General features: G+C 41.5%; 1 long non-coding RNA gene across 1 annotated transcript; it reads right to left on the reverse strand.

The window, feature by feature from the left end:
* Positions 1–4,714: 4,714 nt before the first annotated feature.
* On the reverse strand, positions 4,715–16,755 carry LOC116587106. Its single transcript, XR_004284325.1, has 3 exons — positions 16,459–16,755; positions 7,434–7,510; positions 4,715–5,147 (listed from the first exon to the last, which is right to left on the reverse strand). It is a non-coding gene; the product is annotated as an uncharacterized LOC116587106 (long non-coding RNA).
* Between the last annotated feature and the right edge of the window lie 1,142 nt (positions 16,756–17,897).

A 17,897-nucleotide genomic window follows, 5' to 3' on the forward strand; every position in this document is an offset into this window, starting at 1 on the left:
TAGTTGATTCATCTCTATCTTGCTGAGCCATTGTCTGTTGTGTGGACATACCACAACTTATTTGTGTACCTTTGGAAGACATTCAAGTTTCTTCCATGTTTTGGCTCTCACAGATAGAGCTGCTAGGAACATCCACGCACAAGTAGATTTTTGTGTGGGCTCTATTGCCTCTTCCTTTGGGTAGAGAGCTAGGAGTGGGGCGCTGGGTATAAGAGAGGTATTTCTCACTCATGAAGAAACTATCAAGCTGTTTTCTACATTAGTGGTGCTACTTTACATTTTACCACATGTGAGTGAGAGTCCAGACCCCACCACACCCTTGCCAACACGCGGTGTGGCCCAGTCTTTTCATTTTAGCCATTCCAGTGGGTGTGTAGCGGCACCTCATTGTGGTTTGACTTTGCATTCCCTGATACACAGGATCCACTACCCTGGATGCCGGCTACGGTCCCCACATTCTCAACCTAGACCGTGCCGCGCTGTCTCCTCACCCCGCTTGGCATGAAAGCCTCATCAAAGTTGGCTGTGTGATAGTTTGTCAAGCATTTTTCATGGGAAAGCACAAGCAGAGAGGATAGAGCTGTGGACTTACCCAGAGTCTGTGAGCTGACCCAGGAAGAAGAAGCAGAGCTGTGTGTGACCTTAAGGATTATAATTTTGGACCATGGGATCATCTCTGATAGAGACGACATCCAGGGATCAGAGCTGAGGAAGTCTGGGTAACGTGGAAGAATTGTTAATCAGGGCATTTTAAAAAATAGTTGGAAGAATGAGAAACTCTTTTCAAGAAGATTACCCAGGAGAGCTGTATTCTCAGGTTGCTCATGCCTTAAAACACATTTCTCTTGTCTTCACACCTGACAGAATATAAACGTGTGATGTTTCCTTTCCAACTCCGTGCGCTGTCTTTGTGTCTTCTTTGCATTTTCCTGTGTGGAGACGTCTGCAGACGGAACAGGTCAGTATCTGTTTAATTTATGTTGTTAAATGGATGTTTCTAGTATATTTTAATCTTTGAAATCCAAAGACAGCACAAAAAAGTCTGTGTGTATTTTTAATAATTTTTGAGATGTGTTAAGCCCACCCAATCTGCACATACAGATCTTCCTTGATATACCACGTGGTTATGCCCTCTAGACACTATGGAGAGAATGAGGGTCCTGGATCCCACGGCTTGGTAAAGGTCTTTTTTTCTTTTTTTTTTCTCTTCTTTTTCTTTAAGATTTTATGTATTTATTTGACAGAGAGAGAGATCACAAGTAGGCAGAGAGGCAGGTAGAGAGAGAGGAGGAAGCAGGCTCCCCGTTGAGCAGAGAGCCCAGTGCGGGTCTCGATCCCAGGACCCTGGGATCACGACCTGATCCGAAGGCAGAGGCTTAACCCACTGAGCCACCCAGGCACCCCAAGGGTCCTTTTCCTAAATATTGTGTTTTTTAGTTTTATAAATAATATGGTTATAACTTGTTACACAAAAACAGATATAAATTGATGTTATTTTTCTTTATATGCTCACTGTGTCATCTTATTAATCCCAGATTGGAGATCCACTGACTTCAAAATTAAAACTAAATAATCTTGTTTTCTCAATAGACTGCCAAAATACATTAATATAGCTTATAAGGGCACCATACTCTAAAGCAAGGCGATTTATATAACATGGAAGGAGACGAAACTGGAAAGATACACTTGAGAGTTAAGAAGAAAGCAGATATAAAAATGCATTTCATAAATGTCCATAAACTTGCGAGGGATGGGCATGGGTTTATTCTGATGGTTTCCATGGCCAGGAGAATGAGAAGAGCCTGCTCAGTCCTCCCACAGTCTTTGTGCAATAGAAAACAAACAGCGGTAAGTACAGGGTGCTCAGGAGGCCCACGACTGATTCTGGTTCAAGGATGAGTCCAGATTTCTTAAAGGGAGCCCACGATGATGGCGTGTTCTCAACCACATCCTTGAAGTCGACACAGCGATGGGATCACAAGAGCGCTCTCTGGTCTAGTCTCGTGAAGAGGGCCAGGACCTGCGTGCAAACCAAACCTCAATAAAGAACAGTGTTTCTCAGGAGGGGCACGTGGTAGCGTCAGAGGAATCAGCTACACTAAACCGAGCCAACAGCACTTCTTGAACACTCATAGAATAGCTGCCCTTAGTCTTCCCAGGCCCCTCCCCAAGGATCTTCTTTCTCTGGAAGCTCTGATAGACCTTCCGTGGTGGGCAGGCTCAGAGGCTACAAACAAAAGGCCCGTATGCGCCCATTCTCTTCATCTGTTAGACGCAGACTCGGAGGTCCTGGTAAGCGGGGCTTCCATGGAAGAAATACTGGAAGTGTCTCACACGACCTCAGGGCCCAACAGGACAAACCCCGCTCTTCCTTAGAGGGGAGTCTTGGGGCAGCTGCAGGAATGGGTGGGCTGCAAGGGAATCGCTGCTGGCGAGTCTGTCTTCTCTACTAGAAGATGCTTTTCCCTCTTTTCTCCCCTCTCTCAGTTAGACCTTTTTCTGCCTCATCCTTTGCTTTATTGAGTCATATGCATTTCCCTCCTGGCTAGCTTTCGTTGCGCCATGTCATTGAAACTTCTTCTGGCCGCCCCCTTCTTTCTTCAGGGAGCGACTTACAATATCCAATGAAACAAGGTTACTGCTGTTCTGTTTATAATGGACTTCCTCCATAATAATTCATGTGTAGCCTCCTTGATAAACCTTAATAAATCACTGTTCTTCTTTACTAAGTTTGCAAGTTTTATTTTAATATCGAGTTTATTCAGAACAAGAGCTACGCATAATTTTAACACAGAACTTGGTAGGTAACGAAGCAGAGAACTTGCTTCTTATGAAACCACGTGTTGGAAGCAGCTCTAGCGTGGTCCTCAGTGACCGCTGCCTCCTGATGTTCGCAGACTTGGTGGTCTGTATTTTTTTTTCCTACTGGGCTATAAATTTTGTGACATCCATTTTTTTTTGCAGACTCTCTCTCATGCTGGTCTGTTGAGAGGACCTACAAGCTGAGGAACTGGGATGGGTCTCTGGCCACCGGCAAAATAGGAACTTAGACTTTTGTCTTCAAACATCTCACGAGACAATAAATATGGCTGACAACTGTGCGTATCAGCTTGGAAGCAATCTCTTCTCCAGGTGAGTGCCGATGAGGTCTGAGTCCTGACCACCACCTTGAGAGGACATGAGGCAGGTCAACCAGAGGAAGCATGCCCAGACCCTTGACCTACAAAAGGCTGACATAGATACGTGTTGTTTAAGCTGCATAATTTTGTGATTGTTTGCTATGCAGCCATAGATAACTAATACAATACCATATTTTTATCTTAGCTTCATTTAAAATCAATTGTTTTTTTTATAGAAACAACTCACAAAATGTAGTGCCCTTCAAAGACTAGTAGAGATTTTAGGCAAAATTTTATCAAATTATACCATATGGTAATGTTTATTCTGACTACTCTGAATTAAAAAATCTTAATGATTTAATATCACTAGCCAACATTGGCTTCATAGATATCACATTTTCCCAGAGAAAATTTTGTAGAATTTGATTTGTAGAATTATTGTATTGGAATTGGAAGGTTTGTAGAATTACTGTATTGGGATCAGGTGAACAGCAGGCTGCTTCAGGAGAGCCCCAGCCCATACTCGGCTCTCATCCTACCAGAAGGGATTTTCATGTTGCCTCTGTTTCCCTCAGAATGATGTTTCTACTCAGTTATCTTGGTTTACGCTGACAACGTACATGGAAGAGAAAATAAAGGAATCCCATTTTTATCTCTGAAAGATTTGTCACTAGCTGGCTTTCCTGTGTTATTCAGTGCGACAAGGAGGACACCTGCAAGGGGTTAGAAGAGCAGAGTTTGGGACGTGGTGGCGCAGTGGCCGCTGGCAAATCTACACAAAAATTGTTAATTCTTGGGTCCCCTGGGTGGCTCAGTAGGTGAAGCTTCTGCCTACGGCTCAGGTCATGATCTTGGGGTCCTGGGATCAAGTCCAGCATCGGGGTCCCTGGGATCAAGTCCAGCATCGGGGACCCTGCTCAGCGGAGGGCCTGCTTGTCCCTTTCCCTCCACCTGCTGCTCCCTCTGCTCGGGTTCTCTCCCTTTCTCTCTTGGACAAATAAATAGATAAAGTCCTTAAAAATATTAAAAGTGTTCATTCTTTTTAAAATATGTGTCACAATCTTTCTTATAGAAGAATTCCAAAATGTGTAAATACATCCCCTGTAGAAGGTAGACTTAATGGACTGTCGTGGACCAGACTCGCTGACTTTCTCCCAAACAGGAATCTGGAGGGAAACAGAGTGGCTTGCAGGGGAGAAACCTTGGCACATGTCCTGGACCAGGTGGCCGAGGTGGACACAACCAGCAGTGCCATGGGACCACCGTGAACCCCCTGATGGGAAGTCATGAAAAGGCACCTCAGCCTTATGGTCTTCTTCCCCCAAATGTACAACTCTATTTTAGTGACTGGAAAACATCAGGCATACCTAAGCTGATGAGCATGCTGAATAAGACAATATAGAAACCTAGATTGGATTTTGGAACAGAAAAAAAGCACATAAGTAAAAAAATAAATAAATAAAGTAAAATCCAAATATAGTTCATTGTTAGTTAGGAGTATTATATAAATATTATTTGCTTCCTTTTGATAGCTCTGGCATTGTCATATACAAAGTGACCATTGGGAGAATCTGAAACAACGATAAATGGGACTTCGTACTAGCTTTGCAATTTCTTTCAAAATTCAAAATTATTCCATCATAAGAACTTTAAAAAAATGTCATGTCATCTTAGTTGCTTATACTAATTGGAATGATGAGTAAAAATCCAACATTTGTTTTAGAAAAAGTACAAAACTCTTTCTAACGGCCTTGTCTCATTTAAACCAGTTTTAGTTATGTATTTCGTACTTAAAGAGTTTTTTTTTTTTAATAGTAAATTTGAACAATATATGTTTAGTTTAGAGATTAACACAAAGAAAAATGTTTTGATGTTGGGCCTCCAGACACACCTTCCTGAAAGGATTCTAGCCATTTGGTTTTACTATGTCGAGTAAGAGGGCACAGAACTGTATTCGGTGTTTGATGCAAGATCCGGGGGGTTGACGATTTCATTCTCTTGTGCTGTTTCGTGGGGATCTGCAGAAGACTGCAGAATTAAGCACAAACCCAACAATGTTAAGAATCCCGACTGAGGTTAACCACAAATTACATAAATGAGACAATTAATCCATTGAACACAGAGTTCATTCACATATTTTCTCCGTACTTGTCTTTTATCGACTGCTTCAGTCATGTATGGTTCTCACTGAAAAGCTCTAATACCTGTGGCCAACGGCCGTCCATTAGGCAGCTTTCCAGATGGCATCCTGGACCAACAGGGAAATTTAAGCAGCAGCCCACATAACCCACCTATTCCAATCCAAAAATCCAAACCATTATTTTGTTTAGAACCCAAGGCAAATCTATTTTGGTGCCTGAACCGACTTTATTAACTGAGGTCTATGTATGGTCTGCGTTCAATTACAATCGTACGGTACAGTTTAGTCGCCCTTGAATCTCTTTGGATTGAGCATCACAACGTCCTCATGCTATGGAGCAGGTCAAAGCTCGAGGGTGCTGCCTTAAAGGCGGTGCTTTTCTTAAATAAAAACAGTTAAAATGTGTCATTGATTCTAAGTTCTATATCGTGAGGGATAGTCAACATGAAGCCATGTTTCTTGTAAACCACCCATCGTCAAGCACTTACAATTATATCAGATAGTAAACATCGGGAAGAACATCTATAATTACATTGCTTTAGTCACATTTTTTCACTTTTTTTTTTTTTAGTTTTAGGGAAATATAATTGATACATAAGATTTTAAGGTATTTGAAGTGTAAGTCATAGTAATTTAATAAATATATATGTTTTGAAAAAGATCCTCGTCATTTAGTTAGTTAACACAATGATCACCTCAGAGATTTACCTTTTATTTCTCCTTGATGAGAACATTTAAGTTCTACTACTCTTGGCAAAGTTCAGTGATACAATATAGTGTTATCACAACAGGCACCATATCTTCCAGTAGCTCCTCAGAAATTCGTCGTCTGATAGCTCAAAGTTCATAGCTTTTACCAACCTTTTCCTATTTCTCCCACATGCCAGCCACAAGAAACCACTTTTCTTGTCTCTGTTTCTAGATTAATTTTCTTTAAGATTTCACATGATGTGAGATCATTCAGTATTTTTCCTTATCTGACTTACCTCACTCAGCATAATACCTTCAAGGTCCATCTGTGTGGTCACAAATGACAGGATTTCCTTCTTTCTCATAGCTGAATAATATTCCAGTGTGTGTGTGTGTGTGTGTGTGTGTGTGTGCGCGGCGCACGTCACCTCTTCATTCACTGAGGCGCAATCCCATGTTTCCATATGTTGACTGTTGAAAACAATGTTGCAATGAACGCGGTGGGGCTGAGTATCTCTTTTATATCCTGTTCTCATTTCCTTTAGATATATACCCAGAAGGGGATTGCTGGTTCATGTAACATTTTTATTTTTAAGTTTTTGAAGAATCTCCATATAGTTTTTCATTGAGGCTGTTCCGGTTTAATTCCCACCGGTAGTTTGACACACTTAAATTGGTCAAGTTAAAATAAATAAATAAATAAATGCAAGTAGATTATAATATTCAGTAATTTTGAAATTTTAATTGATTTATAACTTAAAAAAATAGCATCCAGGAAGTACTGTAATTGCAGAGATTAAACTTCTCTGTGTGATTTTTAATTCATAATTAAGTGATTGGACTTAGAGATGTATTTTGAGGATTTTACCAGAGATTATTGGATTTAGAATCATTGTGCACAATAACAGTAACTTTAAATGACCTATTTAACTCCCAGATAAAGGCCTTATTCTCTAGAATAGCGGGTTTCAAAGCCCTTAGGCACAAAATTAAATAGACCAAGAAAATAAGAGATTCATATACATTGACATAACTGATGGATCTGACACTCTTTCATATTTTTCTGTATCTCTTTCTAAAGTCTCAGATGTAAATTGAATACTTTCCTGATTGTTGAGTAAGGTTTTAGAAACCAAGATTGTGTCCTATATTTGCAGTGAAATTTTAATGGCCCATTTCTTTAGAAGAGTAGATGTCTATCACTTCTAGCCCCCTTGCCCCGCATTGAGTGAGACTTCGTGCTGGCTGAATCAGGGCCACCTCTGTGATGAGGGACTTCACACTCTCACACTGAAGAATATGTTCCAACGAATGGCATAAACCTTCGCACACAGATATTTAAGTTCTTTTTAATTATTCATGTTATAAATTTACGATAACTTGGGTCTATGGAAATATGGCCCTTGTATAAGACTTTTCACAGAGTGTTTCTTATGGAGCCTCTTTTTGGTCCATCATGTGAATCCCCCGACTGAAGCCAGTACCTGTGTGTTTAATTGACTCCTCCTGGTGAGAAGCATTTACAGTTCAGAGAGGCTACACCCTCATTCTTCGTTCTTTCCTGTTGAGACAGAGCATAAAAAAGAAAGCAAAGCGAAGTCATTATATTAGAATCACGGAAGTAGCCTTATGGTGCCTTACCAATAGCTTGATTAGAATCGTTTAAGCTGCTTCCAGGTGGGTTTTCCTTCTGTGCTGGTACAAAGTTAGAAAAACTGTTAGAAGCAGCATCCATCCCTATTAACTTGCCTGTCACAATAGCCTTGTCGAATTTTGGTGGAAGTGCTACAGATTATTGGAGCGAGTGCTCTGAGAACACCCAGATGGACCTCTCCTGCCCTGCGCTGGGTAACTGATAATCAAAACAAGAAGGGAGACGAGGTGGGAGGCACCCGTGATTTGTCAGGAAGTCCTGGAGATCATCTCCATGAACATTCAGAAGGTCAAGCACCTTAAAACACAGCATTGCCTTGGAGAGGATACTGGTAAAACCAAGGGAGATTCGTGGCCAAATTAGTGACACCTGAACACATTCTGGGAATTTAATTCAGATTAATGCGTCCCTGTCGGTCCCCCAGTTGTGACAAATGTTCCCTGATGAAGTAGAAGGCTAACGATGGGGGACATTGTGTACACAGTATGCGGGAACTCTCTATACCAATCACAACTTTTCTGTAAATATAAAATTATTCCAAAAGAAAGAGTTTACTCAAGAAAACAAGCCCAGGAAGTTGTCATGGTATAGGAAATCCACAGAGCACACACACTCTTCAGGCTGCCACACAGGGAGATGGTGGGATGGAACAGGGCTGTCCAAAACCCTCTCCCAGAGCATAAATAAAAACCTAACTACAGTTATACGTTAGGATTGAACCTCCGCTGAAGCATCTAGTGTATCAAAAACTGGAAGCAACAAAACTCAATGTTGTCCACCCCATAAAACATTGTTTATACAACATTGGAGGACTAAAAATAGTGATATCCATAAACTCAGAAATGTAAAGGAGCATTCACTAAATACTCCCCTTGAGTTTTGACAAGCCCACGTACTGGTTAAGTCATTAGGGTCCATAAATTTGATTGTAGCTGAGAAGTAATTAACCAGTTTAGAACCCCCCACAGTAGAATGTCGCCAAGGGCCCACAACCATGCAGAGTGCTTTATCCCAAAGAGGGCCTTGTTCCTCCCAAGGCCCCATCTGCTCCATGGGGAAGAGCCATGGTACTGGTAGGAAAATCCAGAAGAGTACTGTGTTCCTTCATTAGACAGGTGCTCATCACACCCCTACTCTATGCAAGGCAACATGAAGTCTGGGAATACAAAGATTAGTAAGAAGCCTCCTAGCCTCACGGGGCAAGTAGTCCGGTGTGCAAGACAGACAAAGAACCTGACAGATCTCAGCGCAGCAGGAGACCTAAGACGTGCCATTAGGACACCTTCAGAAATGAGTTACCCTCTTGCCAAGAAAATGCACCAGGGTCCATATCATGGGCAGCAGTAAACCATTCCGATTTGAAATAAAACAATTCGGGCTATAGACATGAGATAAATCTCAATTTTTCCTCACACTAGAGAAGACGGTAGCTCTCTTTCCCAACATATTGTCAAAACAACGGCAGCAACAAAGCAAGCCAGACGTCACGAAACATGCTGAGTGCTTTGTTTGCATGAAATTGTAAAACGCGAAGCCATGTTCCTCTTGGGCAATATTATTAACAATATGCATTTCGGACGAAGGACTATACTTAAAATATGAAGATTTTGAAAATAATAAGAGCTGGAGGAGGCTGCCCTTGATCCATGAAACATTATTATGCTATTTGGCTGCTCAAAGCCTGGGGTGATCATAATAACCTTTAAATGTTTGATGTGGGGTTTTAAGAGCTTCTGGTAGAAGGCATCGATCCGACCAAGAAATTTTCATAATGAAGTTGCTCCCCAGCCTGGGATTTCTGAGGCCGGCCGGTCAGATTCTGGGCACGAATGTCACTTGTGCAGCCACAGCTTCTCTCCTTCTTTTCTTTTCATTCTGGTGCTATTTTTTTGCTGAACCTAAACCGATAATAATGATCTACTTACACAGCCTGTTCTGTATATCTGTCATATTAAAGTCTGGGCTGTTTGTTTATCATACCGTGATCTATAGCTTTCTATTAATTTAATTATACTAAAAGATCTTAAAAGCCTTAGGCTAAGTAACATGTCAATTAGAAATGAGTTTAACTTGAAATAAATATACATTTAATACTTGTAATTTATTGCTTTAAATACAAACAAAGCCCTCACTATGACACAATCTATTATTAATTGCTCCAATGCCCGAAGTCCAATTAAGTCAATCCATTTATATTTTCTTCAGAGAAAGTCAATGTTCATTTCTCATAGGAAGTACTCGATGCCTCTATTTTGCTTTCTCATCAAGCGGTAACGCCACACAGCACTTCTGTGCTTAGCGAGCGAAGTCCCGTGGAAGGAAGGACAGGAGGGCAGAGCCGGGAGCCGGCTCGCATCTCTCAAGAAAGTAACGCCCAGACCATTGCAGGGCTCGCGTAAGTGTTTTCAAATAAAATATGATTAGACCCTGTTACAGACTAATTAACTGCCGTTTTACGAAAGCTCTTCACTTGCAGCAAATGTGGTTCAGGTAGACGTCTTGAACTACAATACTAGTATGTTTTCAGTCATTACACGTGGCTTAGAAACAGCTCAACTGCTAGCTTTATCCCAGCATGCGTATGAAAAGTCACACATAAAAATGTCAGTCTCTGTGTTGAGAAAAGATAGTTAATGCCTGGGGTCACATTTTATGGAGAAAGTTATAAATCCCCGAGAAATAATATTTATAGTGGAAACCTTGACACACTATTATATGCACTCATGCTATCCACAAAAGAGAGTATTTAGGAGTTTAAAAATTTGAATGTGCGAAACTATAAACAAATATATCAAAATCACCTTCCATGTTTTCTCTGTTATTGCAAGCGCCCGCTGCGCCAGCACAGAAGAGAGTTCTCTGTCCCTTTTGGGATGTTCAAATGAAGACCGCCGTCTAAGCATGATTTATTTATCTTACCTACTTCTCACGAACGCGATTCTGCTTTTCTGTCTAATAATCCAAATGCTACGTATCCTTTGCCATGTGTTGGACACCAGGTTTCTCTAAAATTTTGAGTTCAATAAAACCTCTGTTCTGTGGGACCTAAATCCTACTCTTAGTTTGAATATGGGAGACTTCAGCTTTTCTCTTGCAGCAAATTGTTGTAGTGTTTAGGAGTGCAGGCTCTAGGGACATCCTACTCCTTAATCAAGGACCCTACCTTTCATCTGGGAATGAGGCTAGCAGCCCCTCTCCTCGTGTGGCACAAGGCACGGTCAAGACAGTCACGTTCTGTGAGTGCTGTGTTGCAGTTGAGCCTTCAAGACGCCACAGATCTCGTTAGACTCTTTTTTTTTTTTTTTAAGATTTTACTTATTTATGTGAGAGAGAGACAGTGAGAGAGAGCATGAACAAGGAGAAGGTTAGAGAGAGAAGCAGACTCCCTGAGGAGCTGGGAGCCTGATGCAGGACTCGATCCCGGGACTCCAGGATCATGACCTGAGCTGAAGGCAGTCGTCCAACCAAGTGAGCCACCCAGGCGTCAGATCTCATTAGACTAAACAAATATTCATGTCTCACCGGCCTTTGGAGAACCCAAAGGTTGTATAGTGGTATAGTCAAGGCTTGTTTACCAGGTTACAGAAGGGCCCGCATGTACGGTTTTGCAGGTCCTAATCTAAGGTTCATGCTTGATTTACTGTCTCAGATCTAATTCAAGAAAGAAGAAAGTCCACTGGGTGCCGAGATGGAGGACAGCTCCCATTCTTCCCAGGTTAATGTTCCTCCTGCTTAAGCATTAATGTAATGTCTCCGTCTACAATCTAGATGATAAATTCTTTTTTAATAAATCCCCAAATTGAGAAAACATCTCAGTATGGACAAAACCTCAGTAAGTTAAACTGAGATTCAATAAAAAGGCAGAAGTAACACTTTGTTTCCCGGACTCTCAGAACCTCAACAGAAATATCTTTAAGTTTCAAATTTTACCAGCGAGAGAAGGCTCAGGTCTTTCCGTCGGCATGTGATATGCCTGGATTGTCTCAATGAGGGCTGGCTCTTACAACTGAATGACATCTGCATTAACCCATTTCCTACATCTGATTAACATATACATACTAAAAACTCATCACTTCCAGAAAGTTCTATATTACATGCTGATTATAAGATGTGTGCATTGATGGCAATATTCCGTGTACATGAAATATCTAAATTTTATATCTCAATGGAAATATATTTCTTGCATTTATCATTCAGTTGGAATTTATTAGTTTTTGTGTTTAATGTGCATGGAGGCAACTGCATTTCTCTCCTGGGGAGGGGAAAGAGGCTGTTCTCATGCATGTAGGCAATGGACTGAATGCGAGGGGCTCTCAGAATCCTCCATCGATTCTACAGGACGGCTTGTCTGCGTGTCTGATATTAGTTGTTTAAAGTAACAGATCTATAAAGAAATAGATCAATTGTTTTGGAATATGTGCTAATGTATGTATATCATTATTGAGGAAGTTACACTGAAAGGGAAAAAAAAATCCAAAAATAGTGTTTTAATATTGGTAGGACACAGAAACACAGTAGGAAAAAACCCAGTTGTTCATCTACTAATTATATACCTATTGAGAGTCTGCATTCTCCAAGTGTAGGAATATAGTCATGCTTGTAAAAATTAGATTATATAAAATTTATACACAAATAAAGTATAGGCAACGTGTATAAAATATAATAAAATTAATAAATTTCAAAATGTTACATTTAAATGTCTAATTAATTTTAAAGTGCTTCAATTCAGTTATTATTTTAATGAGGTTAGAAGTTTATAATTCAATAAACCATTTTACTATTAGAACAACATCTTATACAGAAACAAATGTTTCAAGTGGAATAGTATGGTTATAATAAGCCATTCCCTGCGTATCCATATTTATCCACAATTGAGAGTTATACATCCCCTTATAATATGCCTGAGAACCGGCCACAAGGACGAGCCATGTGACGGCCTCCTGTTCACCCTCCCGAGAACACTGAGAATGCAGGTCCTCCTGCCCAGGTTCCCAACAGGGGAGAGAGATGATTAATTGAAAGCGTGCCGGCCTTGGGATGGGGCTGAGGTTTGAATCTGAGCTCTCTGACCACAAAGCCCAAGTGTTAGCTACCAGGCTTGTCTGCCTCTACGTCTAAATGGACGTGGTCTTGAACCATTATGGATACTGGCCCAAATACACAGACACACAGACACACACGTGCATGCACAGCCATCCACAGCCACAATGTTTTGTTTTGTTTCGTTTTTTTCTTTTTTCTGTCCTTGCTTCTAATGTTTAAAGCCCAGTCGTAGGTTAAAAGACTATAAATGTTTATCCCACTCCCAAAATCCAACCTTATCTAAATTGTGATTTTCAAATTTTGCCTTATAGTGAAAATCACAGGTGTTGTGTCATTTGGGTATAAAAACTCACTCTTATGACGCTGGTATGCATGCCCACTGATAGTCTGTTTGAATTTGTTTATAAATCCCCCTGCCCGGAAGACCCACACAACTACATCTGCATCTGTGAAGACACATTTTATTTTTCTCTCTGTGAATTAGATATGGTTTGGGGTGTGTGAGATGAATGCAAACCTGGGCTGGTTTATATCAGAAAAATGGAATTGAGCAGGGAGACAGGGAAGTCAGGGAGCCTGACTGCACGATAAAATATTCACAAAGGAAAGCCCGCAACCACAAATAATTGAATTAAGCAAGAGCAATGCCGACAGGGGCATTGCCTGGGGATTCGTGGTCATCTGGGGGAGCTGACCGTCCAGGGGGACCATCAATTCCCCAGAAAACGCCCTAGACCAAGGTCATTGTGGCAGTAAGGACCTTTTTCTTTTTTCTTTTTCTTTCTTTCCTTTCTTTCCTTTTTTTTTTTTTTTCCCCCTATAGAGGCTTACAAAATCCTTCATTTTCCTTGATTTCCTGAAATACCATCGTTCCTTCCGGTGGCTGTGTGAGGGATGATTTGGAAGGGGATATTGCGGAATCACTGATCTCTAAGGCAACCACGAAGCAGACTCATTTTTCCCGTGTGGAATGGTTTATCCAGGCTGAGTAATATTTCAGATTTTTGAGCCATGGAAATTTAGTAAAGGCTTAAATAAAGTTTGTGGTTTGTCTTAGACCAGAACGCTGCTCGAAAAGATCTTATAAATCACATAGTCTTAGTTTTCATCCACATTCATAAGGGAATAAAGATACAAACCACAATGATTAGGACGATCGTGGAGGAAATTGATCGGGGATATGGGAATTTAGCTCTCATTTGCAGTAATACTAAAATTTATAGTATAAATGACATGATGAGTAGTGGTCAATTAGGGACATAATTAAATCTGTCTATATTAGCCCTCAAACATATTTATGAATAAAACCATGTAAGGACGTTTTAAAATCCGAACTTTGCGTAATAGAATTTTTCTAAGTTATTACTTACCAAGACCAAATGTATTGTCTTTGAGTAACACATGTTATTTATGCACTTGCAAACAAATAATAAGATAATAAGAACATTCTAAAAAAAAAAAGTGTGGATAAGAAATAAATTGCTGCTAGTAAAATTAGGTCAGAGTTTTTAGACTTTAACAAGCGAGATTCTTTTTTATTCGGAATTTTCATTGGAATCATTGTGTTCTAAGACTTTATACGTTGGGCACATTTGATATGCCCTCTCCAATATTTTTGGTCTCAAAATTCTGCTCAGCCCTTCATGCTTGCCCAACTACGTCCATCAGCGTGGGGCTGATCGCCCGACCACGCGCTGAGTCTCTCACTCGCCTTCTGAGTGACTGCTAAAGACTCCAGACGAGGCAGCCCAGTGCTGTGGCCGAGTTAGCTCCCTTATGGAACAAACACTGAACAAGGGGATTCCTGAGGAAGAAACAGCCAACTAGATCAAGTCCTCCCCATTCCTCCCTCCCAGGGACTGGTCAGCTAACAGGCTATTTTTTGCCCAAGGCACTGACCCCCATCCAGCATCTCCCAGTGTCCCCATCCCGTCCTCCGTGCCTCACTTCCTGCTGACCCCAATCGCACATCCTGCTGACTGCAGTTCTTAGTCCAGCAGCGGCGTTCATGACTCTTTCCTACGGATATCAGGATGAGACGGTTTATATTCAATCATGCGAACTTAGAACAGCAGAGTGACCATGCCCTCTGCATGTGCCTAGCTTTGTTGTGTGGGCTATTGTTTCTCCCATCGGTGGATAATTTATTCACAGAGTTATTAATTTTTCTCATTCATACTTTATTTATATCCAAGTTTAGGCAAAGCTGAAAATGTGTTTACTTGGCTGATTGAATTATAATTGGCACATTATGTGTTCAATTTATTGCTCTGTAACTTTTATCTCCATTGGCTTTCAATACCTTGGGTGACATGGGGCTAAATACTTTCTGTCCATATTCATTTCTGTTCCTGTCTTCTCGGTCTTCTACAGCTTTCTGGATAAAACTGTGTTGTGCAGACAGTGTTCCTTGATTTTCTAATACCTTTCTCTTTCTGATAATTTAACGGAATCAGATTTAATTATCGGTGGCACCGTGTCTTGGCAGCATACATTCCATCCTGGATTCCCGTGCAGGTAGAGGGACCCCATGGGCTACCCGCGAAGTCGCTGGGGTGTTGGCTGGTGAACATGAACTTTCTTCACTTACCTAACCTCCACCATCCATCCTCCCCTATGTTCTGCCTCAGGAGTTGATCTCTGGGGGAGTTCACCATCCACCGGTTTTGGGAGTTGGTCAACGGGAAGCTCAGGAAGATGAGAAAGACAGAGAAAAAGAGAGACAGAGAGACAGAGGCAGAGACAGAGACTAGAAGAGAACCTAGCGAGATGAGACCTTTATTTCCGCGGCTGCACACTTGAGCCGAAGGTCCAGTTCTTGCCCAATAAACAACCTTTGCCTTTACTTCTCTCTGTTTCTAAGACTCCATAATTCCCAGTTGGCCATTTTGCTTTCAGGGAAGATCTAGATTAAAGATGTGGATGAGTCCCTATGAAGACCTACCCAAGTGCAACAGGATTGTCTCTTCACATTTGCAAACCATTATTTCTTCTTATTTTACCAGTCGTTTTTAAGATGTAATTAAAAATCAAGACATTTCATATACTCATCACTTCAACTTTTCATCTTCTATGGTTACTCAGCATGCTTTCTAAAAAGCACAGTTTCTCAAACTTGCCCTGGGAACAGAAGACCATCTGTTTCTATGTGGTGTGACGCCTGATGCGCATCTCTCACATCCTTGTAGACCTGGTGCTCAGGCTTCAGAAGAAGCTTATTTGATCATATCTGATTTAGGTTACCCTTTTAAAGTTAATTTGAGGTATAATGCTGTTTGGGGTTCTTTGGGTATGCTTTTTTATTTGGCCAAACTCTGCCTGTTTCCATGAAGATTCTGTAAGTGCCCTGGCCTGTCGAGGTCACTTCATGTGTCTTTAAAGGGGACTGATGGGATACTCTGCCCAATTCACAATAAGTTCTTTCCTTCTAGTGTTTTTAAGAGGCAATTTGGAGCTGGATAGTAGCATCCTGTTCAGGAGTCTGCACAGAGGCTCTCCGTCTGATTATATGCTGCCCGTAAAGTCTGCAACATGAGGCCAAGTTTGTAGAACATGGATAACACCACACAATGCGCACACAGTGAACGCTCCTCCACCCCCAGAAAAGCACTCTATTTTTTGCCATATTAATCTAGATTTATCTACTGAAGTATAAGCTTGCATTAAAAACTGATGATCAAAATTAGATATGCCCAAATTTCCACATCCACAATCGTCCTATTCTCTCCTTTGAATGATAATAAAAATACATATCTGAAATTAAAATCAGGAATGAGAACCCCAGGCTAGAGACAGCAGGTGCTTCCACTTACCAGATACAGAAGGACACAGCAGTTTCATTTTGTCTTGTGTTTTCCGGAAGGTCCCTAAACAATGCCTACTACAGTTCTGTGGTCTGGATCATGTCATCTCTGAGAATCATAATAACAACGTAAAAAACAACATTGTTCTGTTTCTTTGCTAACATGCTCTTCCTGTGTCAGGATTAACTAAATACTATTCCGCAACATACTGCCAACCTCTGAGCCATTTCCCTACTAGTACTCTCATATAAAATATACTTAAATAATAGAACACCATCTAGGGTGTTCCAAGGTATCACATTAGTGTCACATGTCAACAATGTCAGCTTGCGCTAGAAGATACTGTGGGAGTATATTATGGGAGCAAGTTTTGCAAGGATTTCAACAGCCATGCTATTGAGTACACTCATTTCTTTTTTTAACTTGTAAAATAATAAGGCTATTGTAAACCTCCTCCATTTAACCATCTGTCCTGGCATAATCTTTAGCTGCCAAAGATCCTTTACAGGATGAATAGCTACATGTTAAAGGGTGTTGGGATCTTAGTTCCTTTTTTTTGCTTTCTTGGGAGCAATGGGCTAGTCCCTTCTTTACTCGCCCAGGCTGAATCTTGTCAAAGAAAACCACAAGGAAAACAAAGCAAAGCAAACAGCAAACAGACAATTGAAAAGGGGACTTTGTGAGGGAGGAGGTGTTGACACAGCTGGAGTATAATGAGCGGCTATTCATGTGGGTATAAAAAGTGAAGCACGACAGAAACCTTTTGCAGAGCTCTTGGGACGGTGTGTCCTGGGTATTTGAGTTTTTCTTTTAGAAAAAGAGAGATCGGCGGGGAGACTTGTCCGCCGCATCAGGACGTGCCGTCTCATGGGTAAAACCACGTTAAGCAGTTGTGGCGCACGGCCACTTTAACACAGAAGCTGTCCCTGACTGGGAACAGACCCTCGGCCCAGATGTGCATTCATCTGTGGCCCACAGAGGTGCAGGATGGTCCTCTTCCATCACTGAGGTCAGGAGCTACAGTGTCCACTTTCTCAGACTCCTCCTGAGCCTGTGTCCGAGCCTGGACCAGCTCATCTAACTGGGCTCGCGCATCCCCACGGAGTCCACGCTTGCAGCCCACCTCCTCCCACTGGCTGGATTCCCTCATGGTTCTCTCTGCCACCACCGCCCCTGCATTGCCTCCTTCATTCACTTTATATCCACCCGTCCTCTCATCAAAGGCTTTATAAGCCCCCACTGAGCACCCCCGACGTGCCAGGTGAAGGGGCTGCCGAGAAGCTCTGCTCTTGTGAGCCTCGCACAGGCAATAGAAAGACACCAGTCTTAGGGGACAGTAGCCAATATCACTGCGCAGATGGTTCGCAGAGAGTGGCGTGCAGACAGTGAGTGGGAGGTTTCCAGAGATCAGGAGCCCAGAAGGCCCTTTGGGGAAAGCACACTGTGAG

This window comes from Mustela erminea, chromosome 3 (assembly GCF_009829155.1).
Source record: "Mustela erminea isolate mMusErm1 chromosome 3, mMusErm1.Pri, whole genome shotgun sequence".
NCBI lineage: Eukaryota > Metazoa > Chordata > Mammalia > Carnivora > Mustelidae > Mustela > Mustela erminea.